Source organism: Scyliorhinus canicula, chromosome 2, assembly GCF_902713615.1.
Source record: "Scyliorhinus canicula chromosome 2, sScyCan1.1, whole genome shotgun sequence".
In the NCBI taxonomy this organism is placed as follows: Eukaryota; Metazoa; Chordata; class Chondrichthyes; order Carcharhiniformes; family Scyliorhinidae; genus Scyliorhinus; species Scyliorhinus canicula.
The window spans coordinates 112,728,120-112,754,932 of record NC_052147.1 but is presented as its reverse complement, the minus strand read 5'-3'; the positions used below and the strand labels follow the sequence as shown (position 1 = coordinate 112,754,932).

General features: G+C 44.4%; 1 long non-coding RNA gene across 1 annotated transcript in view; it reads left to right on the top strand.

Annotated features, from left to right (window-relative positions):
* LOC119957265 overlaps positions 1 to 24,712 on the top strand; it is a 70,083-nt gene extending 45,371 nt beyond the window's left edge. The window contains exon 3 of the long non-coding RNA XR_005458779.1: positions 24,162 to 24,712. This is a non-coding gene — a long non-coding RNA (uncharacterized LOC119957265). The remainder of the gene's footprint in view (positions 1 to 24,161) is intronic.
* Positions 24,713 to 26,813: the final 2,101 nt, after the last annotated feature.

The window sequence follows — 26,813 nt, the reverse complement described above, 5'->3', positions numbered from 1 at the left end:
TTGAGCTGCTCAAGTCTTATCTCAAAGGCATGTTGGTGCCAATTACAGGGACTTTTGTAAAGTTGACGTATAACCAGTATTGATTATACTGAAATTACCAAAAGATAATTTCCTGTTCAACCTCTCCAGTTGGAAGAGCGAGACTTGTATCCTATTAGTGACGGATGGATTTGGACCCACATCTCAAAGATGAAAGGAGAGTTTGAAAATTTACTGCATTGATCACGATCACATTATTTAATACATCAATGCATCTATGGAAACTGGGGTACTATGAGTTCACCTGGAATTTTATGTGGCTTGAGTAGCAGTTCACACTGCAATAGTATGTATGGAAATTTACAGAATTTATTGTTAATCCTAAACTCGTTAGGAAATTTGTATAAAACTCCTCAGAGTTATTATTTGTGAAAATGTTCATGTACATTTATTAGTAATTGTACAATATTAACAATTTATTATTTTTAAAAAATAAATAAATTTAGAGTACCCAATTCATTTTTTTGTGAAAATGTTCATGTACATTTATTAGTAATTGTACAATATTAACAATTTATTATTTTTAAAAAATAAATAAATTTAGAGTACCCAATTCATTTTTTCCAATTCAGGGGCAATTTCGTGTGGCCAATCCACCTACCCTGCACATCTTTGGGTTATGGGGGCGAAACCCACGCAAACACGGGGAGAATGTGCAAACTCCACACGGACAGTGACCTAGAGCCGGGATCGAACCTGGGACCTTGGCACCGTGAGGTAACAGGGCTAACCCACTGTGCCACCGTGCTGCCCTACAATTTATAATTTATTACCCACAACAGCAGAGGTAAAAAAATAAATGGCATTTCTCAGTTAAACTATCAATAACATTTCAAACATTTGCAGGTTTTTTTCACTTTGACATTGTAAAGCTCTTTAATAATTGAAAGTGGTTATCTAACCTGTGTGATGATGGATGTTATTTCTTTTAATATTGTTGGGGCTATGATGATATTCTCTACAGAAGACTCCGTGTATGGCCATGATTAATTCAACAGGGGAAGGTTAATGGAGACATCTTGTCTGTGAGAACTGAGAGATAAAATATGTAAAGATTCATGCATTTATTATGAGAAGTTCTGTTGAGGTTTGATTTCCGATTGAATAGGTTGGGTTTAAAATTTGCATTATGAGATAAGTATGGACTTGACTTTTCAGCTGTTGAATTTCAAAGATAAGTTCCAAAGTGACAAGGAACTTTTACAACTTACAAAGATTTAGTAAATAAACAGGGGAAGGTATATTACATTTTATTGACTTTAAAGTAGAGGTAAAATAGGAAAACATGAAAGATTTTTGTATTTTGGAACAGTTAAATTTAAAGAGGGCAATAGAATCTGAGATGAAAGGGAAACAGGATATTTAAGGATATATATTCAGCTGATTGAGGTGGATGTGGGGAAATATTTATGGCTAGATCTGTGCTGGGAGAAGTTGTAAAAGCTGCAAATTTGAAGTAGACACCCAGTTTTCAATCCTGAAATGTCTTTGTTTTAAGGAGGCAGTCTGTTTCAGAACCCTTCTTTTGAATTTCCACATCAGAGTGGAAGTGTTTGAGGAGCCATGTGGTATATACTTAATAAAGTGACAGCACTTCTTTGCCTTGGGGAATATTACTGGATTTTGATATTTTTAATTCTGTAGGGGAGTTGCTGTCAAGAAGGTGGTCGACCACCCTCTTCAAATGGTTGATAATTTTGCAGGTGGTCAGGAATGTGTGAAGAGGAATCCATTAATTTGATTGTGCAGACATGGAGCAACGCTTCCTCCCATTCCAACAAGGCAGGCAGGCCATGTACATACAATTAGTAAAACCCTTCCTTGGCTGCCTCCCCATGAAAGCCTCATCTTGAATTGATCCACGTATGTCAGGAAGGTGTCTGTGTTGGGTTCACTGGGGGTAGCCTTGGGGCTGCTAGAGTCTACCTCAGTGCCTTTGAACTTGGGGTAAGTGCATGTGTGTGAACATCAAAGGAGAACAGGGTGGGGTTCAACTTTGGTACTCTCCACATTTGGGCAGCCTGCAAGCATTCATTGTCTGAGAGCACACATCGAGAATGGTCCCTGAGGCAAGGTGAGAGGGAACAAAAACCTACAGAACTATCCTAGCCCGATTCAACTTCTTCAGGCCATAAGTGGAGTGGCAAAAGCAGAAAATACTGGGCAATGTCAGCAGATCTGACAGCATCTGGGGAGAGAGAACATAGCTAACGTTTCAAGACTGGATGACTCTTTGTCAAAGCGTGTCAAAGTGGAGGTGGCAATATGCCCGTCACTGCACTACTTACACTGCAGCCGGGCCATTTTCCTCTTGGATTGTCCAACTTCACGACGCCCTTCAGTTTTCAATCCTCACAGTAACAATTGTGACAACACTTCAACGCAGCTTATTCAAACAGTGACATCCTGCAAATATTCACAAAGAACTCCTTCCTGTGTCTGTACTGAAGCACTTATCTGAGCAAGCCAGGCTTTTGTTTGATTATCTTTCCGTGTGCTTTTTCTCCTGCACTCAGTGGCTGCATCCTGAAGATAATCACACAGACTGTACTCAGCCAGTTGGCACTGCTTCCTCCTGAAAATATTTATTGCTGCTATGGTTTGTTGATCATATGCCCGGTAAACGTTCTCTGAAATAAAAGAAAACAGAAACTGCGGCAAATACTCAGCAGGTCAGGCAGCATCTGTAGAGTGAGAAACAGAATTAACCTTTCAGGATGATGACCTGTCAGAATTGGAAGGATATTAGAGACGTAATCGGTTTTCAGCAACTAAAGGGGATAGAGGAGGAAAGAGGAAAGGGAAGGTCTGTGATAGGGAGAAGGCAGGAGAGATTAAATGACAAAAGGAATGTGATGTAAGGCAAAAGGCAGTGGGAATAAGACAGGTAAACAACTAAAAGACGGGTCTGCATGAGATGTAGATGGGGCTAACAGAATCATCACAGCAGCTCTTTGAAAGAAATAGGGCCAGAGGTTATGATTAGTAATTGAGTCCAGAAGGCTGTAAAATACCCGATCAAAAGACGAGGCGCTGTTCCTCAGGATTACATTGAGCTATGTTGCAGCAGAAGACATGAGATGGAAAATTAAACTGACGGACATCCGAATGATCAGGGTCACATTGCAGAATGAACAGAGTTGATCCATAAAGTGATTGCCCAATAGTGTTTGATCCCCTCAGCTTAGTGAACACAGCTTGGTGACTACAACAGAGTAAATTATTTTTAAAAATAATTTTAGAGTGCCCAATAATGTTTTTTTCAATTAAGGGGCAATTTAGCATGGCCAATCCACCTACCCTGCACATCGTTTTTGGGTTGTAGGGGTGAGACCCGCACAGACACGGGGAGAATGTGCAAACTCCACACAGACAGTGATCCGGGGCCAGGATTGAACCCAGTTCCTCGGTGTTGTGAGACAGCAGTGCTAACCACTGCGCCACCGTGCTGCCCCTGGCGTAGTAAATTGAAAGGTATAAAGAAAATTACTGTTTAACCTGGGAGAGGGTCTAGGACCGTGGGAAGGGAGGAGGTAAATGAACAGGTCTTGTAACTCCGACATTTTAATAGGAAGCTCTCATGGAAGAGATTGGGGCTGTTGGGGGAATGAGGAGGGAACAATCCCTGAGGAATGGTTAAAGAGATAGGGATGATATTCTTGGAGGTGGCAGAAAGCACAGACAATGACTCATTAAATGTTGAGGCCGGTGACTGGGAGGCGAGAACAAGGGACATGGTTCTGGAGGGATGGGAAGGGGTGGAAGCAGAAATGTGAGAAATAGGAATACCATGTCTATTGGATATGGAGTTGAATCCTCAGTTGAATCAAAAGGAAGACATATCAAAAGCATTGGTATATCGTATAAGGTTGAATCCTCAGAATAGATGTGATAGAGATGGAGAAACTAGGAGAATGGAACAAACACTTTGCAAGACACAATGTAGATAGAAGTAGGGAGTTCAGTGAATAATGGATATTGGAGACAGTGAAGTTGAGGAAAGGAAGGGAAGATTTTCAGATGGACCAGGTGAGAGAAGATTGGAAATTGAAAGAAAAGTTGCTGAGATTTTCCAATTTTGGGTAAGGCCGGGCAACAACACTGATAAAGTCAACAATGTATCTGAAAAAGAGGTGAAGTGTAAGTCATGAGTAGGACTGTGAGATAGCATGGCCCCTTTAAGGGGGCGGGCTCCACAGACCACGTGAGCGGCTCAGGGCCAATCACACAGGAGTGCCTGAACCGCTGCCAATTGGGAGCTTGCGCAGGGCCCTGGAAGCAGGATGCTGGGCAATGTGGACAAGGGACCTGAAATGTAAAGGCCTGTTGTATAGTGTTCTGTGCCTGTTATCTATCTGCCTTTGCCTTTCATCAATAAACCCCTTTGTTAATCACTGGAAACCTCCAGTGCATGTCTCGAGCCACCACATTGGCGGCAAGTAAAAGCTTTTGACAGTCATTGTGAATCGAGAGGGGAAAGGAAGAACAGATTAGAAAGTAGAGAAGCGTCAACAAGACTCAGAATCATTTCAACCAAGTGGAAATGTCTGTCATTGGGAAAATAGAGCAATTTGACCAAGAGATTGAGTCATGGAGTCAGTATATTGAATGGCTCTGGTTCTTCTTTACCGGGAAGGAGATCACAGACAAAGAGGAGCCAAAGATGGTGCATCTGTCAGTTTGTGGGTCCCAAAAATATAATTTGATTAGGAACCCTACATCCCTGGAGACTCCCAACATGAAGACCTTTGACCAGATAGCAAAACTGGTTAAAGAACATTACAACACAATGCTCTTGATTATCCTCCAATGTTTTAAGTTTAACTGCAGTGAGGGACCGTCTGTCTCAGCCTTTATAGCCAGACTTTGCCAGCTTGCTGAGCACTGTGTGTCTGAAGCCGTGCTTAGTGATATGTTGTACAACTGGCTGCTTTGTGGAATCCATAAGCTTAATATCCAGAAAAAACATCTGGTGGAGCAGGGGTGGGATTCTCCAGCCTCCCAGTTGTGTGTTTCTCAGCGGTGGAAGGCGGCACACCGTTTGCTAGCGGCGAGATTCTATCTTCCTGCCGCTCGCAATGGGATTTCTCATTGAAGACACCCCATGCCGCCGGGAAATCCGTGGATGGGGGTGCACTGCTGCCAGGACCAGAGAATCCCGTCGCCAACGAACAGACGGACAATTCCGGCCCACAGTTACATTGGAGAAAGCGAAAGTGGGAGGCTCTGCTGGGGGGGTCTGGTGGGGATGTTTGATGGGGTCTGGTGGGATGGGCAGCATTTGGACTGTGATGGGGAGCGGGTCCTTCTAATGGACTTTGGAGCACCTATCTTAAATACTTACCCCCTTGATTCACCACACAGTCCACCGTACCAGGACCACACTCACAAATATTTGTACCAATCCCCGCCCATGTGAATCATGGCCCAGAGAGCCAGAGAATCACGGAGGCATGGAAAATCCAGTGTCCAGCCTATTAATCATAATGATAATCTTTATTGTCACAAGTAGGCATACATTAACACTGAATGAAGTTACTGTGAAAAGCCCCTAGTCGCCACATTCCGGCACCTGTTCGGGTACACTGAGGGAGAATTCAGAATGTTCAAATTACCTAACAGCACGTCTTTCTGGACTTGTGGGAGGAAACCAGAGCACCCGGAGGAAACCCACACAGACACAAGTAGAATGTGCAGACTCCGCGCAGACGGTGACCCAAGCTGGGAATCGAACCTGGGACCCGAGCGCCGTGAAACAGCAGTGCAAACCACTGTGCTTCCGTGCAATTAGGTGCAAACAGGTTATTTCGACCCATTTACATCCTCCCGCTGCTGTGGAGCGCGAACCTTGATGCCATCACTGGTTGGGCACCGGAGCATCGGCACGATTGGTTCACAATTATGGATTCTCTGCCACGTCAGCAACTCTTCTACCGGCGGCGGAGAATCCAGCTCATTAACTAGAAGTCATCCTGATGCATCAAAGACCCTTTCTCATTTTATTTATTAACGTTTTATTTTCCTCTCAATCACCCTTTCTCCTGTGTTGTTTCTGTGTGTGTGCCTGTAGAGAATTGGGGTAGTTTTAAAGGTGGGGTATTGAGAAAGGGCTATTATTTCATTTTTCTGTGTGTTTAATTATAATACTGTACATAATGAAATAGTACTTAAAAGTTACACACCTCGCATCTGCAGTTTACTGGTTTCGCCAAGGTCCTCAATATTTAAAAATAGGATCTAATTTAACTTGTGTTGCGATTCTGGGTCAAGTGGGGCTAGTATTGACTGTGCACTAGCCCAGAGTGTCATCACAGCCTGCCTGATCGAGAAGACAATGCTTCAGTTTAATGTCTCCTCTGAAAGACAGCACTTCCGTTCATGCAATACTCCCACAGTATGTCCCTAAAGTGCTAGCCTAGGAATCTGTGCTCACATTTCTGGAGTGGGACCAGTTGTAGAATGTGCGAAGCTTGGATTCGAACAAGGAAGAGCTGCAGATGTATTAGGGTATTGTTACGATCCCGTTAATGTTATAACTGGACAGAGAGATTCCAGAATGTAACCATGGATCACAAAACCATGTAACTTTTACTTTTTTTAAAGAAACATGGAGGACAGAGTCCCAGGACCACTAATTAGTTTTAACAAGAAAAAAATTAAACATAAAATTATGAATTATGGTACTCCTTGCTGAACTTAACATATACACACAGGTTTTAAGCTCAAAATTGATTAAAATGTGTATCTTAAGCTACATCGGTCTCAGTAACACAACGTCCCTTAAACACATTAGATGGCTGTGGTCAAATACACTCTCCACCTAGTATCCCCAGTGAATGTCTGAGGATTGCTCCTCAAATTCCCCCAGTTGATTGTGACATGAATGTTTCCAGACTCCACTACTAAAAAACACGCTTTACATTCTTCTTTCACAATAATGCTTTCCATCAGTGTTCCAGTCATTTCAAAATCCAGTCCAGGTTTTCCAAATGACTCCTGTAAATAAGCTTCCTTTCCACTTATAAAAATGAATTCAGTATCTGGGTTTTACCAATTCTCCTTTAGGATTTCTTTGTCTTGACTGCGATACAAACTGTTCACAATTGCTTTAATTTTTGATTTACATCTGAAGTCTTCCCATTTTAAAATCTGCTTAATGCAAATGTCTCTTTAACTCAGAACATTTTTCTACTTTTCCTTTTGAATTCTCTTGAAAAATACCTTGGTCGCTGTTCTCTTAAATTCAGTTTTCAGACATTCTTCATGTCCCAATCACCCTGGTTATCTGGACTGTATATGGTTACTTGGGAGGCTGCCTCTTTGCAGCTCCCTTGTTCTGTCCAGCTTCCCCTGGCAGATATGAGAGATGTTAATTCCTGGTGTCCTGTTTCCAACTGCAATATATCCAGCTGAAACTAAACTTTAAAAAAGCCTTTCTAACTTAAAAGGCCCCTAGCTGCTAAGTAACTACTGCTACTTATGCCAGACTTTTCACTCTTCACATAACCCTCTCCAAGCACAATAGAAACACAGATGGAACTGAAACTAACTCCCCCGCACATACAAACACCTTTGTCCAGGATGAATCTAACCCTAGATTTTACCCTTCCAGGCACAGAACCATAAAATTAAATCCACTCAAAGCAATGGGCAGAATCTTACCAGAATTTAGCAAAGTGTCAGGCTCAGAACTGGTGCATGCGTCTACAATTGCACAGACCTGATTTTTCTCTAAATCCTGAGATCTTTGTCAAGAAATGAGTGGGCGTGCTTTACACATTTCTCTGTCAGGGTGGGCCTCTTAGAGCTGGGAACCAGCTCCAACCAGATCGAGGCACCATCTTTAAAGGCTACCCTGACAGCGCTGCAGCTGAACTACCCTCAACCCATATCATGGAGGTCTCGGGGACCCTTCACCTCACCCCCCCCCTTAATATTCATCACTGACAAACCACCATCCCCACCACCCCGATATTCATTGCTGGCAAACACCCTTACCAAAACCACCACTCTTCCCACCCCCTCTTCTCCCCGCCCAGCACACATAAACACAGGCACCCCCCCCCCCTCCCCCCACCCCCCACCCCATGGAGCTCCCACTTGTGTCCACCCTCGCATTGTCCTGGTACAGGTTGGCAGTGTCCCTGGAGGGTTCCCTTCGATTGCCTCATGCCTGGCCAGACCTGTTATGAATCTTGCCGACGTGAGGTATGAATATTCAATGAAAGGGGATCATTTGATGAGGGCTGCAGCTAATAATATGGAAATGTAATAACATTTATTAAAAATTAGGCTCAAGCCCTTTGTGGGCATGGATTTCATGATGTCACCGGCGAGGGAGAACTTCCCTCGTTTCCTGATTCTCAAGATTTTCCACTTTCACCACTGATCCTGCGGGCGTCGAGAGAGGGCAGCCTCAGGCCCATGGGGTGGGGGGGGGGGAGGGGGGGGGGAGGAAGTCGAATGGCGGTGGGGGGTCAGTCCGTGACTGGGTTATCGGACCGGGATGTTCGACGCAGGTGGGAGTGTCATTCTGGGAGGTGGGTTGGACCAGGACTAGTGGTTGGACCGGAAAGGGGGGCGGGGTGGAGGGTTGGACAGGTGTTGCTCGTTATGCTTTCCCTTAATTTTCTTTGTTTTAATTACATAGAACATAGAACAGTACAGCACAGAACAGGCCCTTCGGCCCTCAATGTTCTGCCGAGCAATGATCACCCTACTCAAACCCATGTTTCCACCCTATACCCGTAACCCAACAACCCCCCCCTTAACCTTACTTTTTAGGACACTATGGGCAATTTAGCATGGCCAATCCACCTAACCCGCACATCTTTGGACTGTGGGAGGAAACCAGAGCACCCGGAGGAAACCCACGCACACACGGGGAGGACGTGCAAACTCCGCACAGACAGTGACCCAGCCGGGAACCGAACCTGGGACCCTGGAGCTGTGAAGCATTTATGCTAACCACCATGCTACTGTGCTGCCCTGAATTACCTTTGCCAGAGTCGCCAGGTATCTTTCTGATACCACCACAGGGTTCAAAACCGAATACTGATCAATAACTCGATACACCAGTTAGTAAGTTTGAAATCAATGCACATTTATTTACACACACAGTCAATTATTACTCATGCACAAACTCTACTCACTAAACTACAACTACTACTAAAAGCCTATACTTATCTTCGGGCGCCCACTCAGTCAGAGGAACAATGGCCGTTGTCCAGTTCTGATACTGCTGGCTTCGAACTGGTATAGAATAGTAGCTAGGAGCGTCTATCTCGTAGTGTGCAGTGACCTTAGACTTACTTGGCTGGTGCTTGTCGGGCCTCTCATCGCTGAGAGCCAAATGCCAAGGTGAAGTTCAAGAGTTCTTAAGAGTTCTTCTGAGAGCTTCAGAGAGTGTTCTGACCTTGGGGACTCTGTTTTATAGTGCAAAGGGTTTCACGCCCTTCTGGGCGGACCATGGACTTGGTCCCAATTAATTGGACCATGTCCCAATCGTTTGTATCGATTCTCTCCAATAACGGGGTCGTTCCCCGATCACTGGGCGGGCCCTAGGTAACCATTGGCCTGCCTTTGTTTTAGTCTCCACTGGCTCCGGGAAGTCTGCCCTGGTACCGATTGTTTAAATGTTTCTCTTTTGTCCCCGGAGATAGCTCATTACTATGCTAATGGCTTGTAGTTTCAGTTCTGTCTGGGCTCTGCAAGTTCCAATCCACAGGAAACCTTGTAAATGCTTGTTTTTCTAGTGCTGTCCATTTTTCCCTGTACTCTTTGCGAATGTCCATTTTGGAATCGGGACGTGGCCACCCCAGGTGGCTACACAGGGACAGGGGGTTCAGGTCCAGTTGGGCTGGAAGGAAGTTTTGGACTAGAAGGGCGCTGTCAGATTGGGAGGAGGGGATTGTCGGATGGGGCAGGCAGTTTGGGGTTGGGAGTGGTGTGGGGGATCCGCTGTGGGGTTGTGTGTTGCGGGGTGTCCCATGTAAGGTTGGGTCTCTGTGTTTTAATAGTTGCTCTGGAATTAAAATGATTTTATTCCTTCTCTTTCAGATAATTATCAGGTAGAAATCTCAGAACCATCGAACTTAGAGTTTTAAATTGCCCCGTTTGATGGTTTCCAGTCCAGCATAATTATGCAGGAGGAGTTAGTGCTCCTGGACAATTGCCAGGAAAACCCTTATTTAGGAACTGCCTAAAGGGATTCCCCAGCTCATTATTGGGGTGCCCCCTAAATGTGATGCTGGGGAACCAAGAGGTTATGGGCCGTTCAATCCTTGGCGTCTTGTTTGCAACTGCAGTGTATCCAGCTAATACTAAATTTTAAAAAACCTCTCTACCTTAAAAGGTCCCCAGTTTCTAAGCAACCACTGCCACTTCTGTCAGCCTATTTACTCTTCACGCTATAACCCTCTCCAAACACAATAGAAATGCAGTTGGAACTGAAACCAAGCCCCACACGTACAAACACCTTTGTCCACCAAGAATCTAATTCTAAGTTTTATTCTTCCAGGCACAACAACATTAAATTAAACCCACTTAAAACTATACCTTATTCCTAATGTTTACCAATATAAATCGCTTAAAACTACCTTTTTTTAGCTGGCGGTATTAACTTAAAAACTACTTTATTTACAGTATTTTACATAGTGGGTTGTAAGGAAGGTACATCCCCCCTCAGGGCTGCCTGGAGGACCTAGCACATGACTGCATGATGTCAGTACTACATCATCATGCACCTCATAGACTAGCATATCCATTTTGTTGACCCTTTTATATTACAGTACCCACAATCTCTGACTCAGAGGCGCGAGTACTATCAACTGAGCTATGCTGACACACCCCATTTCAATCTGTGATGTTTAAAAAACTCAATTTTGTTCCTCTAAATATTGATATGAAGACTTATTTTTTCTACATCAGACCATGTGGCTAACACATTACTCACTGCACTGTGAATAATCAATTTATACCTTTAATCTAGCATTATCAGCACCATCATGATCTAAATTGAAATGACTGCTTTGGCCACTTAAGATATTATTTAAGTGCTTATGCAACATTAATTGACAACAAAATTAATAATACAGAAATTAGATCTTATTGTCATAGTAAGCATTCATTTTCTTTTAGGAAATATTATTATTTCTCTGACTTACTGCATTGAGCCCTACTATTTGTTAAGCTACATGTAGCAATTTAAAAACCACCATTATTCATATTTTACAAAACCATAATATTACACTCAATGGCTTGTTTATATTGCCTCTTGACATTTAAAAGGAAACTGATGACAAAGGAAATGAAAATTTCTGCAATTTTCCCCAGAGATTGAAAAGCACTTTATAGCACTATTAAAAGTTGAAGCAAATATAAAAAACATTTAAGAATTTTTGTTTGGAGTAAGTGTTTTCTTGTTTTGATTAGATTCTTTATGAGCTTAAGAGACAGGCACAGTTTTCTGTCATGGGGTCCTTGCCTACACCATCATTGGACTGGGTATGAGAAGACATGAATAACTGGAATCACCTTGTCCTTTTATTTTTCTCTGTGAAGAATCACCTCATGCCTGTTTAGCATCTCACCGACACACTGAAGCTGATGTTGGGAATTCACCATTTTCTTATGGATTTTCTTATGACGAGACGTTGAGCAAGTTGGGCCAGTACTCATTGGAGTTTTGAAGAATGAGAGGTGACCTCATTGAGACATAAGATTCTCAGGGGGCTGCCGAGAGGTTGTTTCTCCTTCTGGGAGGGTCTAGGACCAGAGGATATCATTGCAGTGTAAGTGGCTGCCCATTTAAGACAGAGATGAGGAGGAATTTCTTCTCTCAGAAGGAAATGAATCTGTGGAATTCTTTATCGTGGAGAACTGTAGAGCCTGGGTCATTAAGTGTGTTCGAGGCTGAGAAAGACAGATTTTTAATCAGTAAGGGAATCGAGGGTTTTGGGAATAAGGTGGGAAAGTGGGGTTCAGGATTATCATACCATGTTGGGCCGATGACTCAATTACAAGGGGCCACAGGTTTAAGGTGAGAGGGGGAAAGTTTAGGGGAGATGAGCAGGGAAGATTTTTCATGCAGAGGGTGGTGGGTGCCTGGAACCCATTACCAGTGGAGGCAGCGGAAGCAGGCACAACAGCAAATTTAAGATGTATCTTGATAGACACATGAACGGGCGGGGAATGGAGGGATACAGATCGTTTAGGCAATAAGTAATAGGTCTAAATAAGGAATCTGGATTGGCACAGGCTTAGTGGCCCAAAGGGCCTGTTCCTGTGCTGTAATGTTCTTTGTTCTTGTTCTTTGTTGGCACAATGTCGTGCTGGATGCCAACTTGCACCACATTATTCATTGGCATGGGAGATTATATTCGTGTGTTGAGCCACCAAGTCACCCAGTTGGAATTGGCTTGAACATCTGTCCCTCACCTAAAAGCATAACTCTCTTGCGGAGGCATCATTTTACCCTCCAATATCTCTCATAACTGCAATTTTCATGGATGTGTTATATATTGCTGTATACCTGGAAATGGCTAGGAAATGTCAGATTAATACCATGGCAGGCATTTTTGAGCATAAGACCTTTCATACCCAATCCCATCCTCACCCAAAAATCTACTTCCAGTGGGAGCTACTGGAATGAATGAGGAACTGAGCTTACTGTTTTTTCCCCTTCTTAACCCAGCAAGCACCGTTAGAGTAGCCTTCACCTGTAGTAACATACAATGGAGTCAACATTGACCACAGATCGAACATGATGGGACTTTCCAGAGCTCTAGATTAGTTGCCTATCTTACACCCGATGAACCATCCAAGGATGCCCGCAATGGCAACTTTTAGTACACAGTACTGCAAACTGACAGAAGGACCTTCAAACAAACATGTCCGACAAAAAAAAATCTGCAAATCCATCTTTCACTCCCAAAACTCACAAACACCAGGATCTCTTTCATCTTGAATTATGATGATTTGATAAGTAAAAATAGCTAGACTTTTGGTCTATGATATACTTCTAATTTTTACCATTAGAAAACTAGTAATATTAATGGTTTGCAGAAAAGCAGCTGTACACCACAGCTTTTGGCAAAAGCTGGCAGAGACAAAAACGAAAAGAGGAATGAAATTCCTAACTTCTCCCACTTTAACATCAAAATATAGGCCGGGATTCTCCGAGCCTCCGCGCTGAAATGGCGTTCGGTGCGGGGGGGGGGGGGGAGGATGGGGCATCAGACCCGCGATCGGGTCCGACACTGGAACGCAAACCTCCGGCAAATTGGTGCCTGCCGCGCACCATTAAAAGAGGCCCCCGCAGCGATTATCCGCGGTCGACTGGCCGAGTTCCCGTCGGCGTGGTTCACGTATGGTTCCATCCAGCGGGAGCTCGGTGTCACGGCTGCGGTGGCTGACCTGGTGGGGGGATCAGTCTCTGAGGGGGCCACCACGATGGCCAGGCCCGCGATCGGGGGCCACAGAAATCGCTGGGCCAAGAGGCCTGTTGACGCCGGCATGAAACATAGAACATAGTACATAGAACATAGAACGATACAGCGCAGTACAGGCCCTTCGGCCCACGATGTTGCACCGACATGGGAAGTCAAAAACTAAAGGCCATCTAACCTACACTATGCCATTATCATCCATATGCTTATCCAATAAACTTTTAAATGCCCTCAATGTTGGCGAGGTCACTACTGTTGCAGGTAGGGCATTCCACGGCCTCACCACTCTTTGCGTAAAAAACCTACCTCTGACGTCTGTCCTATATCGATTACCCCTCAATTTAAGGCTATGTCCCCTCGTGCTAGCCACCTCCATCCGCGGGAGAAGGCTCTCCCTGTCCACCCTATCTAACCCTCTGATCATTTTGTATGCCTCTATTAAGTCACCTCTTAACTTTCGTCTCTCTAACGAGAACAACCTCAAGTCCATCAGCCTTTCCTCATAAGATTTTCCCTCCATACCAGGCAACATCCTGGTAAATCTCCTCTGCACCCGTTCCAAAGCTTCCACGTCCTTCCTATAATAGAACATAGAACAGTACAGCACAGAACAGGCCCTTCGGCCCTCGATGTTGTGCCGAGCAATGATCACCCTATTTAAACCCACGTAACCCGTATACCCGTATACCCGTAACTCAACAATCCCCCCATTAACCTTACACTACGGGCAATTTATCACGGCCAATCCACCTAACCCGCACATCTTTGGACTAATGAGGCGACCAGAACTGTACGCAATACTCCAAATGCGGCCGTACCAGAGTTTTGTACAACTGCAACATGACCTCATGGCTCCGGAACTCAATCCCTCTACCAATAAAGGCCAACACACCATAGGCCTTCTTCACAACCCTATCAACCTGGGTGGCAACTTTCAGGGATCTATGTACACGGACACCGAGATCCCTCTGCTCATCCACACTGCCAAGAATTTTACCATTAGCCAAATATTCCTCATTCCTGTTTTTCTTTCCAAAGTGAATCACCTCACACTTCTCTACATTAAACTCCATTTGCCACCTCTCAGCCCAGCTCTGCAGCTTATCTATGTCCCTCTGTAACCTGCAACATCCTTCCACACTATCTACAACTCCACCGACTTTAGTGTCGTCTGCAAATTTACTCACCCAACCTTCTGTGCCATCCTCTAGGTCATTTATAAAAATGACAAACAGCAACGGCCCCAGAACAGATCCTTGTGGTACGCCACTCGTAACTGAACTCCATTCTGAACATTTGCCATCAACCACCACCCTCCGTCTTCTTTCAACTAGCCAATTTCTGATCCACATCTCTAAATCACCCTCAATCCCCAGCCTCCGTATTTTCTGCAATAGCCGACCGTGGGGAACCTTATCAAACGCTTTACTGAAATCCATATACACCACTTCAACTGCTCTACCCTCGTCTACCTGTTCAGTCACCTTCTCAAAGAACTCGATAAGGTTTGTGAGGCATGACCTACCCTTCACAAAACCATGCTGACTATCCCTAATCATATTATTCCTATCTAGATGATTATAAATCGTATCTTTTATAATCCTCTCCAAGACTTTACCCACAACAGACGTGAGGCTCACCGGCCTATAGTTACCGGGGTTATCTCTACTCCCCTTCTTGAACAAAGGGACCACATTTGCTACCCTCCAATCCCCTGGCACTATTCCTGTAGCCATTGATGACATAAAAATCAACGCCAAAGGCTCAGCAATCTCTTCCCTGGCTTCCCAGAGAATCCTAGGATGAATCCCATCAGGCCCCGGGGACTTATCTATTTTCACCTTGTCCAAAATTGCCAACACTTCTTCCCTACGCACCTCAATGCCATCTATTCTAATAGCCTGGGTCTCAGCATTCTCCTCCATAACATTATCTTTTTCCTGAGTGAATACTGACGAAAAGTATTCATTTAGTATCTCGCTTATCTCCTCAGCCTCCACACACAACTTCCCACCACTGTCCTTGACTGGCCCTACTCTTACCCTAGTCATTCTTTTATTCCTGACATACCTATAGAAAGCTTTTGGGTTTTCCTTGATCCTACCTGCCAAAGACTTCTCATGTCCCCTCCTTGCTCGTCTTAGCTCTCTCTTTAGATCCTTCCTCGCTTCCTTGTAACTATCAAGCGCCCCAACTGAAACTTCACGCCTCATCTTCACATAGGCCTCCTTCTTCCTCTTAACAAGAGATTCCAAGACATTCCACTTCTTTGGTAAACCACGGTTCCCTCACTCTACCCATTCCTCCCTGCCTGACTGGTACGTACTTACGCCGGCGTCAACACATAGCCGCCTTTTTGAAGAATCCCAGCCATAATCTTCAAAATCTTTATTGCTTTATTATTGTCACAAGCAGGGCAGCACGGTGGCCTAGTGGTTAGCACAACCGCCTCACGGCGCTGAGGTCCCAGGTTCGATCCCGGCTCTGGGTCACTGTCTGTGTGGAGTTTGCACATTCTCCCCGTGTCTGCGTGGGTTTCACCCCCACAACCCAAAGATGTGCAGAGTAGGTGGATTGGCCACGCTAAATTGCCCCTTAATTGGAAAAAATAATTGGGTAATCTAAATTTTAAAAAAAAAATATTGTCACAAGCATGCTTACATTAACATTGCAATTTGTTACTGTGAAAATCCCCTAGTCGCCACGCTCCGGCCCCTGTTCGGGTACACAGGGGGAGAATTCAAAATATCCAATTCACCTAACAGCACGTCTTTCGGGACTTGTGGGAGGAAACCAGAGCGCCCTGAGGCACCACACAGACATGGGGAGAATGTGGAGACTCCACACAGCCAGTGAACCAAGCTAGGTAATTAGACCCGAGACCCTGGCGTTGTGTAGCAACAGTGCTAACCATTGTGCTACCATGTAAAGTCATTAATTTCATTTAACATTCTCACAAAATGAGAAGGCATGAATTTAATTCTTCTCATAAGGTTTTTTTTAATGCATTTTTATACTAATAAAAATCTTTATTGTCACAAGTGAAAGGGGGTGTCCTGAGATGGGACCCCTTAAAACTGAATAGTTAAGGTAAGACTAGAATAGTTCTACATAAGTTAGTTTATTAAGCATTGAGACTAATCATAGAAAGTATATCCAGTAAACATTATTAACCATTAAACATATATTTTTAGGACATAGCAGTAATAAGCATTCAAACTCTTTCCGCAAGCAGTGGCCACAATGCATGATGGGATTTAAGCTAGCTAACTTTCCCATATTTTTCGGACTAACAGAGATAAACAGAAGTAGTATGGTCAGCAATAGCACGGTCAACTCAGTAAACAGTTCTTCCAGCTTTGGCATCCTGCCCCTGGATGAACAATGAGGTGGACAGGAACTGACTGACACGTAGGATGGGAATGGACAAAAACAACTTTATGATGGACACAGTATCCGAGTAAACAGCAGGTGGCAGGATGGGGTTAAATCATGAGATGATCACAAGTCATCATTTTGCTTCAAGTGAATTTTACTGGACAATATAAAATTGACAGTTCCAAGGGCAGCATGGTGGCCTAGTGGTTAGCACAGCTGCCTCACGGCACCGAGGTCCAGGTTTGATCCCGGCTCTGGGTTACTGTCTGTGTGGAGTTTGCACATTCTCCCGTGTTTGCATGAGTTTCGCCCCCACAACCCAAAGATGTGCAGGGTAGGTGGATTGGCCACGCTAAATTGCCCCTTAATTGGTAAAAAATGAATTGGATATTCTAAATTTAAAAAATAAAAATAAAGAAAATAAATAAATAAAATTGACAGCTCCAAGGATTGGATCATGTCAACTAGGGTGGGCTATTGATCTTTGGGAAACTCTAGAATTGGTGTGTTTGTTCCAGTGTCAGACAAATTGATTTTGGCATTTATCCAGATCTCTCTCCCATGTACATGGACCAAGCTTGGAATAATAAAGCCGTCATAACCTGGTTTATGCGTGTCTGCAGATCTGTGTGTTCAGCTGAGCTGTAACTAAGAGGGAGGAACCCTACAGAATAACTAGCACAATACTCAGGCCTTGGAAATGCTCCTACAACAAGTAGGCTTACATTAACACTGCAATGAAGGTACTATGAAATGCCCCTAGGGGCTGGTTTAGCTCACTGGGCTAAATCGCTGGCTTTTAAAGCAGACCGAGCAGGCCAGCAGCACGGTTCGATTCCCGTACCAGCCTCCTCGGACAGGCGCCGGAATGTGGCGACTAGGGGCTTTTCACAGTAACTTCATTGAAGCCTACTCGTGACAATAAGCGATTTTCATTTTTTAATTTCATTGTGCCTGATTTAAATGTTTAACAATTGTTTTTCTTTGTGCTCTTGTTAAAAAAGTTCTTCCATTTAAACATATACAAAAATAAACTTGACTATTATGATGTCACTTGACTCAATCTCCAATTGAACATGAGAGTGAAAAGGTATTCACACTTTTGTTTGCAATTCAGAATAAAAAACAGTCAGTAACTCCCCTGTGAGATGGAGGGGAATCCATATTAGTAATGAAAAATCTGTTTCTTAATTAAATATTCAATACTATTAAGGATGCACTATAATCTATTTAAACATATTAAGTCTCTGTCAGGATCAGATATTTGAGTTCCTGTCTAGAGGGAGCCTATACTACAGTAGTTTTTATTAGCACTGTTGATGCCAAAGGCAATATGATTTATACATGTTTCTTCTTTGCTCAGGTAATGCAATCTATAAATTAAGAACAGATAGTTTATAGAACATAGAACATAGAACGATACAGCGCAGTACAGGCCCTTCGGCCCTCGATGTTGCACCGACATGGAAAAAAAAACTAAAGGCCATCTAACCTACACTATGCCCTTATCATCCATATGCTTATCCAATAAATTTTTAAATGCCCTCAATGTTGGCGAGTTCACTACTGTTGCAGGTAGGGCATTCCACGGCCTCACCACTCTTTGCGTAAAAAACCCACCTCTGACCTCTGTCCTATATCTATTACCCCTCATTTTAAGGCTATGTCCCCTCGTGCTAGCCACCTCCATCCGTGGGAGAAGGCTCTCGCTGTCCACCCTATCTAACCCTCTGATCATTTTGTATGCCTCTATTAAGTCACCTCTTAACCTTCTTCTCTCTAACGAAAACAACCTCAAGTCCATCAGCCTTTCCTCATAAGATTTTCCCTCCATACCAGGCAACATCCTGGTAAATCTCCTCTGCACCCGTTCCAAAGCTTCCACGTCCTTCCTATAATGAGGCGACCAGAACTGTACGCAATACTCCAAATGCGGCCGTACTAGAGTTTTGTACAACTGCAACATGACCTCATGGCTCCGGAACTCAATCCCTCTACCAATAAAGGCCAACACACCATAGGCCTTCTTCACAACCCTATCAACCTGGGTGGCAACTTTCAGGGATCTATGTACATGGACACCGAGATCCCTCTGCTCATCCACACTACCAAGAATTTTACCATTAGCCAAATATTCCGCATTCCTGTTATTCTTTCCAAAGTGAAGCACCTCACACTTCTCCACATTAAACTCCATTTGCCACCTCTCAGCCCAGCTCTGCAGCTTATCTATGTCCCTCTGTAACCTGCAACATCCTTTCGCACTGTCTACAACTCCACCGACTTTAGTGTCGTCTGCAAATTTACTCACCCATCCTTCTGCGCCCTCCTCTAGGTCATTTATAAAAATGACAAACAGCAACGGCCCCAGAACAGATCCTTGTGGTACGCCACTCGTAACTGAACTCCATTCTGAACATTTCCCATCAACTACCACTCTCTGTCTTCTTTCAACTAGCCAATTTCTGATCCACATCTCTAAATCACCCTCAATCCCCAGCCTCCGTATTTTCTGCAATAGCCGACCGTGGGGAACCTTATCAAACGCTTTACTGAAATCCATATACACCACATCAACTGCTCTACCCTCGTCTACCTGTTCAGTCACCTTCTCAAAGAACTCGATAAGGTTTGTGAGGCATGACCTACCCTTCACAAAACCATGCTGACTATCCCTAATCATATTATTCCTATCTAGATGATTATAAATCGTATCTTTTATAATCCTCTCCAAGACCTTACCCACCACAGACGTTAGGCTCACCGGCCTATAGTTACCGGGGTTATCTCTACTCCCCTTCTTGAACAAAGGGACCACATGTGCTATCCTCCAGTCCTCTGGCACTATTCCTGTAGCCAATGATGACCTAAAAATCAAAGCCAAAGGCTCAGCAATCTCTTCCCTGGCTTCCCAGAGAATCCTAGGATAAATCCCATCCGGCCCCGGGGACTTATCTATTTTCACCTTGTCCAGAATTGCCAACACTTCTTCCCTACGCACCTCAATGCCATCTATTCTAATAGCCTGGGTCTCAGCATTCTCCTCCACAATATTATCTTTTTCTTGAGTGAATACTGACGAAAAGTATTCATTTAGTATCTTGCTTATCTCCTCAGCCTCCACACACAACTTCCCACCACTGTCCTTGACTGGCCCTACTCTTACCCTAGTCATTCTTTTATTCCTGACATACCTATAGAAAGCTTTTGGGTTTTCCTTGATCCTACCTGCCAAAGACTTCTCATGTCCCCTCCTTGCTCGTCTCAGCTCTCTCTTTAGATCCTTCCTCGCTTCCTTGTAACTATCAAGCGCCCCAACTGAAACTTCATGCCTCATCTTCACATAGGCCTCCTTCTTCCTCTGAACAAGAGATTCCACTTCTTTGGTAAACCACGGTTCCCTCGCTCGACCCCTTCCTCCCTGCCTGACTGGTACGTACTTATCAAGAACATGCAATAGCTGTTCCTTGAACAAGCTCCACATATCCAGTGTGCCCAACCCTTGCAGCCTACTTCTCCAACCAACACATCCTAAGTCATGTCTAATGGCATCATAATTGCCCTTCCCCCAGCTATAACTCTTGCCCTGCGGGGTATACTTATCCCTTTCCATCACTAACGTAAAGGTCACCGAATTGTGGTCACTGTTTCCAAAGTGCTCACCTACCTCCAGATCTAACACCTGGCCTGGTTCATTACCCAAAACCAAATCCAATGTGGCCTCGCCTCTTGTTGGCCTGTCAACATATTGTGTCAGGAAACCCTCCTGCACACATTGTACAAAGAACGACCCATCTAATGTACTCGAACTATATCTTTTCCAGTCAATATTTGGAAAGTTAAAGTCTCCCATAACAACTACCCTGTTACTTTCGCTCTTTTCCAGAATCATCTTCGACATCCTTTCCTCTACATCCCTAGAACTATTAGGTGGCCTATAGAAAACTCCCAACAGGGTGACCTCTCCTTTCCTGTTTCTAACCTCAGCCCATACTACCTCAGAAGAAGAGTCCCCATCTAGCATCCTTTCCGCCACCGTAATACTGTCCTTGACTAGCAGCGCCACACCTCCCCCTCTTTTGCCCCCTTCTCTGAGCTTACTAAAACACCTAAACCCCGGAACCTGCAACAACCATTCCTGTCCCTGCTCTATCCATGTCTCTGAAATGGCCACAACGTCGAAGTCCCAGGTACCAACCCATGCTGCCAGTTCCCCTACCTTATTTCGTATACTCCTGGCATTGAAGTAGACACACTTCAAACCACCTACCTGAACACTGGCAGCCTCCTGCGAAGTCAAATCTGTGCTCCTGACCTCTATACTCTCAATCTCCCGTACCCCAAAACTACAATCCAGGTTCCCATGCCCCTGCTGAATTAGTTTAAACCACCCCAAAAAAATACTCAAAAAATCCCTTCTTTCTGAGTAAAACATGTTTTTAAATGCTGCCAAATGACTAATGGGATAAAAGCAAATTACATAGAAAACAGAAGCAGAAGGAGGCCATTCGGCCCTTCGAGCCTGCTCTGCCATTCATTATGATCATGGCTGATCATCAAGTTCAGTATCCTGATCCCACCTTCCCCCATCCCTTGATCTCTTTAGCCCCAAGCTATATCTAATGCATTCTTGAAATTACACAACGTTTTGACATCAACTACTTTTCTGTGGTCACGAATTCCACAGATTCACCACTCTCTAGGTGATGAAATTTCTCCTCACATCAGTCCTAAAAGGTTTACCCCTTATCCTCAAACTATGACCCCTAGTTCTGGACTCCCCCACCATTGGGAACATTCTTCCTGAATCTACCCTGTCTAACCCTGTTAGAATTTGGAAGTTTCTATGCAATCCTCTCTCACTCTTCTGAACTCCGATGAATATAATCCTAACCGATTTAGTCACTCGTCATCTGACAGTCCCGCCATCCCAGGAATCAGCCTGGTAAACCTTCGCTGCAGTTCCTCCACAGCAAGAACATCCTTCCTCAGATAAGGACACCAAAACTGCAAACACTATTCCAGGTGTGGCATCACCAATGACCCATACAATTTCAGTAAAACATCTCTATTCCGAATCTCAAATCCTCTCGCTATAAAGGCCAACATACCATTTGCCTTCTTTACTGCCTTCTGTACCTGCACTTTCAGCGACTGATGCACAAGGACACCCAGGTCTCGCTGAATATCCACCTCTCTCAATTTATACCCATTCAAATAATAACCTACCTTCCTATTTTTGCTACTGAAGTGGATAACCTCACATTGATCCACATTATACTGTATCTGCCATATATGTGCCCTCTCACTCAGTCTGTCCAAATTCCGTCTTGTTCTTGATCCCCACTGCTTTGAATCCTTAAATAGGTTCCCATCCCCTTGCCATATTATTTTAAATCCTCCCCAACTGCTCTTGCGAGTATCTCTTCCCCCCCGAAGGACACCAGTCCATGTCCTGCCCAATTTGTACAGGTCCCACCTCCCCAGAACTGGTCCCAATGCCCTAGGAATCTGAAACCCTCCCCCTCACACCATCTCTTCAGCCATGTATTCATCTGATACATCCTATCATTTTTACTCTGACTAGCATGTGCCACTGGTAAAATCCTTTCAGGGCCGACTTCTCAACTTTTCTCATAACTCCCTATATTCTGCTTTCAGGGCCGACTTCTCAACTTTTCTCATAACTCCCTATATTCTGCTTTCAGGGCCTTGTCCCATTTTTTTTTTACCTATGTCGTTGGTACCGATGTGCATCACGACCACTGGCTCTTCACCCTCCCCTTCCAGAATATCCTGTAACCGCTCCAAGACAACCTTGACCCTAGCACCAGGGAGGCAATATAGCATCCTGGAGTCTCGTTTGCAGCCTCAGAAATGCCTATCTGTTCCCCTTACAATCAGATCCCCTATAACTGTTGCATTCCCACACACGTTTTACTCCTCCCCTCTGCATCAGAACCAACCGTGATGCAACAAATTTGGCTGTTACTGCGGATGCTGGAATCTGAAACAAAAACAGATAATACTGGACAATCGCAGCAGGTCTGACAGCATCTGTGGAGAGAGAAGTGAGCTAATGTTTCGAGTCGAGATGACTCTTTGACAAAGCTCAGCTTTGTCACTCTCTTGTCTCTCCACAGATGCTGTCAGACCTGCTGCGATTGTCCAGTATTATCTGTTTTTGTTGTAGTTAATAGGATGCTTTACTGAAAGTGTAGAATTTTTGTATGGATCCATGATTCATAAAATGCTCGGCCATTCATTATGATCAAGACAGATCTCCCAACTCAATAGCCTGATCTCACCTTTCCCTATATCCTTTTATTTAATATATTTTTAAAATAAATTTAGACTAGCCAATTATTTTCCTTTTCCAATTAAAGGGCAATTTAGCATGACCAATTCTCCTAACCTGCACATCTTTAGGTTGTGAGGGTGAAACCCATGCAGACATGGGGTGAATGTGCAAACTCCACATGGACAGTGAACCAGGGCCGGTGTCCGAACCCGGGTCCTCAGCACCGCAGTCCCAGTGCTAACCACAGCGCCACATGCTGCCCCCCCCCCCCCCAATATCCTTTTACCCCCTTCACCCCAAGTGCCATATGACTTAACGAATGGGCTCAGCCTTTGAAGACGTCACAGGTGTCTAAATAGTTGCATGGTCAGGAAAGGATCTCACCTTTATCCTAGGAAAGGTGAACAGGCTGCAGAAAGTTGGGGAGAGAAAAATAAGTGAACGGAAGATCATACAAAATGGGAGTCAGAGTAGACCTATGGTGCATCGAGCCTGCTGTGCCATTCAGTAAGATCATGGCTGCTCTTCGACCTGAACGTCACTTTCCTGCCCAATCCCCATTTCCCTCGATTGCTTTAGAATTAAAAAATCTAGCTATCTGAGCCTTGAATATACCGAATGGCGGAATTTCGTGCACAGCTCGCTTGAGGGAGAGAATTCCAAAGAATCACAATCTCCTGAACAAATTACTCCTCTTCGTGGTTCTAAATGGCTAATCCTTTGAACTTTGCACACTCGTTCTAGACTCTCCAGCCAGAGAAAACAATCTTTCCGCATCAACTTTGTAATATCCCGCACAGTACCTACGGGATGAGAAAGCTCGTCTTCCTCGTCCTCCTTGTGGTACGAGCGCCCCTGCTAGGGTGGGGTATCTCAATTACCCACTGTATATAAGGTCGGCCAATAAGCTACTGTCCAAGGAACCCGGTAGGCGTCAACCAGGAAGTGTATATATGTTGTTTGTAAATAAAAACTCCATTCTTATTTTTACTCAGTGTGGACTCCCCGTCGGCAGTTTAATAAGGACATGGTGAGTAAATTGGTTTGCGGTCGATGGCGTGACCTACTCAGCTGAGCCGCCTCCTTGATTTTCTGGACCCAGGTTTGGATTTCTTTGATTCGTCATGCCTCTGTTTGGGCGGTTAAATGCATTTGACACCAGCATTGAAGACTGGAACCAATACAGTGAACTAATGCATTATTTCTTCTGGGCCAACAATGTCACAAAGAACGAGCACCAGACACTCATACTGTTGATGGCCTGTGGATCAAGCCTTCCCAGAATCTTTCAATGAGATCGCCGCTCATTTGTCTAAGCTCCAGGGGGTAGGGTCCCATTCTGCTCAATCTTTCCTCATCGGTGAACACTTTTATCCCAGGAATCAATTGAGGAAACCTTTGATGCGGCTTCTTTAAGGCAAATATATCATTCCAGGGACCAGGATTGTAAACTTTTGTCCAAATGTGCTCTCACCAACGCCCTGTACAACAGCAGCAAGTCCTCACATATTGTGGTATCCCTTTTGGAAACATTTTTAAAAATTCAAGTGTGAAAATATTTTGAGGAATATGAACATTAAAAATTTTTTTGCATCATACATCATACTCTCTTTAATTGTGTCATTGGAACATTACTGTGAGAGAGTAAGAGCATCAAACAGTGTGAGGGAACTGAAATAACAATTGTAATGATTAGATTGCAGAGTTAATTACATGTTGATTGATGTTAATTCAGCTCTCATGTTGCCAAGAATGTTAAGTTTTCTCATCTAGTCCCCCTGAAGGTATTATCAGTGCTTGTTACTTCAAATAAATTTAATTGTAATTTTAATACAAACAATCCGAAAGGAATGCTTGTTAAGGTTAATGCTAGCTCTACGTAAAATGTTTTATTTTGAAATTCTGATCACAGGATGCCATCTTGAACATGAGACCTCCCAGCTATAGGTTAAATCTAAGCTTCTCCCTGTCTGGTAGCGCAGCAAGCTTTTGATTTAGACATTAATGTGCTTAAACATGATATACCTAGAAACCTTACACCGGTTTTAGTGCCCGCATTCGTGTGTGCTTTGGACCTGAGTAAACCAGTATGGTAGACATGGGCCGGGATTCTCCCCTACCTGGTGGGGCTGGGGGTCCTGGCGCCGAGGAGTGGCGTGAACCACTCCGGTGTCGGGCCGCCCCAAAGGTGCGGAATCCTCCGTACCTTCAGGGGCTAGGCCCGCCCCGGAGTGGTTTGCGCTCCGCCGGCTGGCGGGGTAGGGGCTTGTGAGAAGGGCCTCCGTGAGTTGGCGCATGAGCAGGAGCGCCAGTGTGTGCTGGCGTCACCCCCGCGCATGCGCAGAGAGCTTCGTCTCCGCACCGGCAATGGCAGATCGCTACAGCCGCCGGTGAGGAAGAATAGAATGCCCCCACGGCACAGGCCCACCCACGGATCGGTGGGCCCCGGTCGCAGGCCAAGCCACCGTGGGGGCTCCTCCCGGGGCCAGATCCCCCCGCATCCCCTCCAAGAACCCCGGAGGCCGCCCGCACTGCCAGGTCTCGCCGTAAGGACCTACTCCAATATACGCCGGCGGGATTGGTAAAAAACGGGCGGCCACTCGGCCCATCGCGGGGGGGGGGGTCGGAGAATCCCGCTCGTGGTACTTCAGGTTGGAGCTGTATGCCACTTCTTGCTTGTTGTTTTGGCACTTAGGAAGTTGCATAGCACCTGAACAACACGTACAATATGACTTCATTTCTAAGCAATGGCTACATTGTCCACAAGTTGTCCATTGTCCGGGAAAGGAAGAACTATCTGACATTCAACCCATATCTGTCTTCCATCTATTTTGAATGAACCAAATAAATTAACTTAAACAGTGAAGTTAAAACTCACCACTATTCTTAGAATTCCCCCTATACCAAAAAAAAGGTTGATATTCTAAATGGTGAACAGGGATTCTCACTCCCCGACTCCAGTGCAGGCTTCTGTGAGTGCTATTCAGGTCAAACTATCTTTTCAAGTTATCCCCCGGTATAACCCATACCTTCACCGAAGAATTTTACCTACTTACCCCTTAATAGCATTGATGTCCTGGGTCCTGCGTTATTAAGGAAGTGAAGTAAGCTAATAGCCACTTTTTCAGGTTAAGTTATTTTTATTATTATATTTTTTCTTTTAAAAGCTGCAAACACTTTCTTTACAGAAAGGAAAAAAGATCTTGCTTCTGGCTGCTTCAGGCCCACCTTGGCAATCGATCTTCTTAAAATCTGGTCTTCTTGAGTTGTATTCGCTGGTGAACTCGGTTGCTGTGTCCTGTTCTTCCCATGCACCGAGCTGTGAGAGCTGGCTCTGCTAGCTATCTCTAAGCTGACTCTGACTCCTGTTTAAATTCTAGTCTTCCTTAGATGTATAACTGTTTAAACTCGGCTGCTTGCCTTGTCTTTCCCATGACCGAGCTCTCTCTCTCTCTCTCTCTCTCTGAGTTCTCCTCCCCTTCTCTCCTGTTGCTGGTTTCCTCTGTCCTCTGTGCTCTGTTCCCTGGGTTTATATTCTCTTTCTGAGAGTTATTAAGTTTTAACGACTTTATTGTAAACGGGCTTGTTTCACTTTGATAGTTTAAAATTATCTTTGATGTAAACATCTTACTACAACTAATTATTCA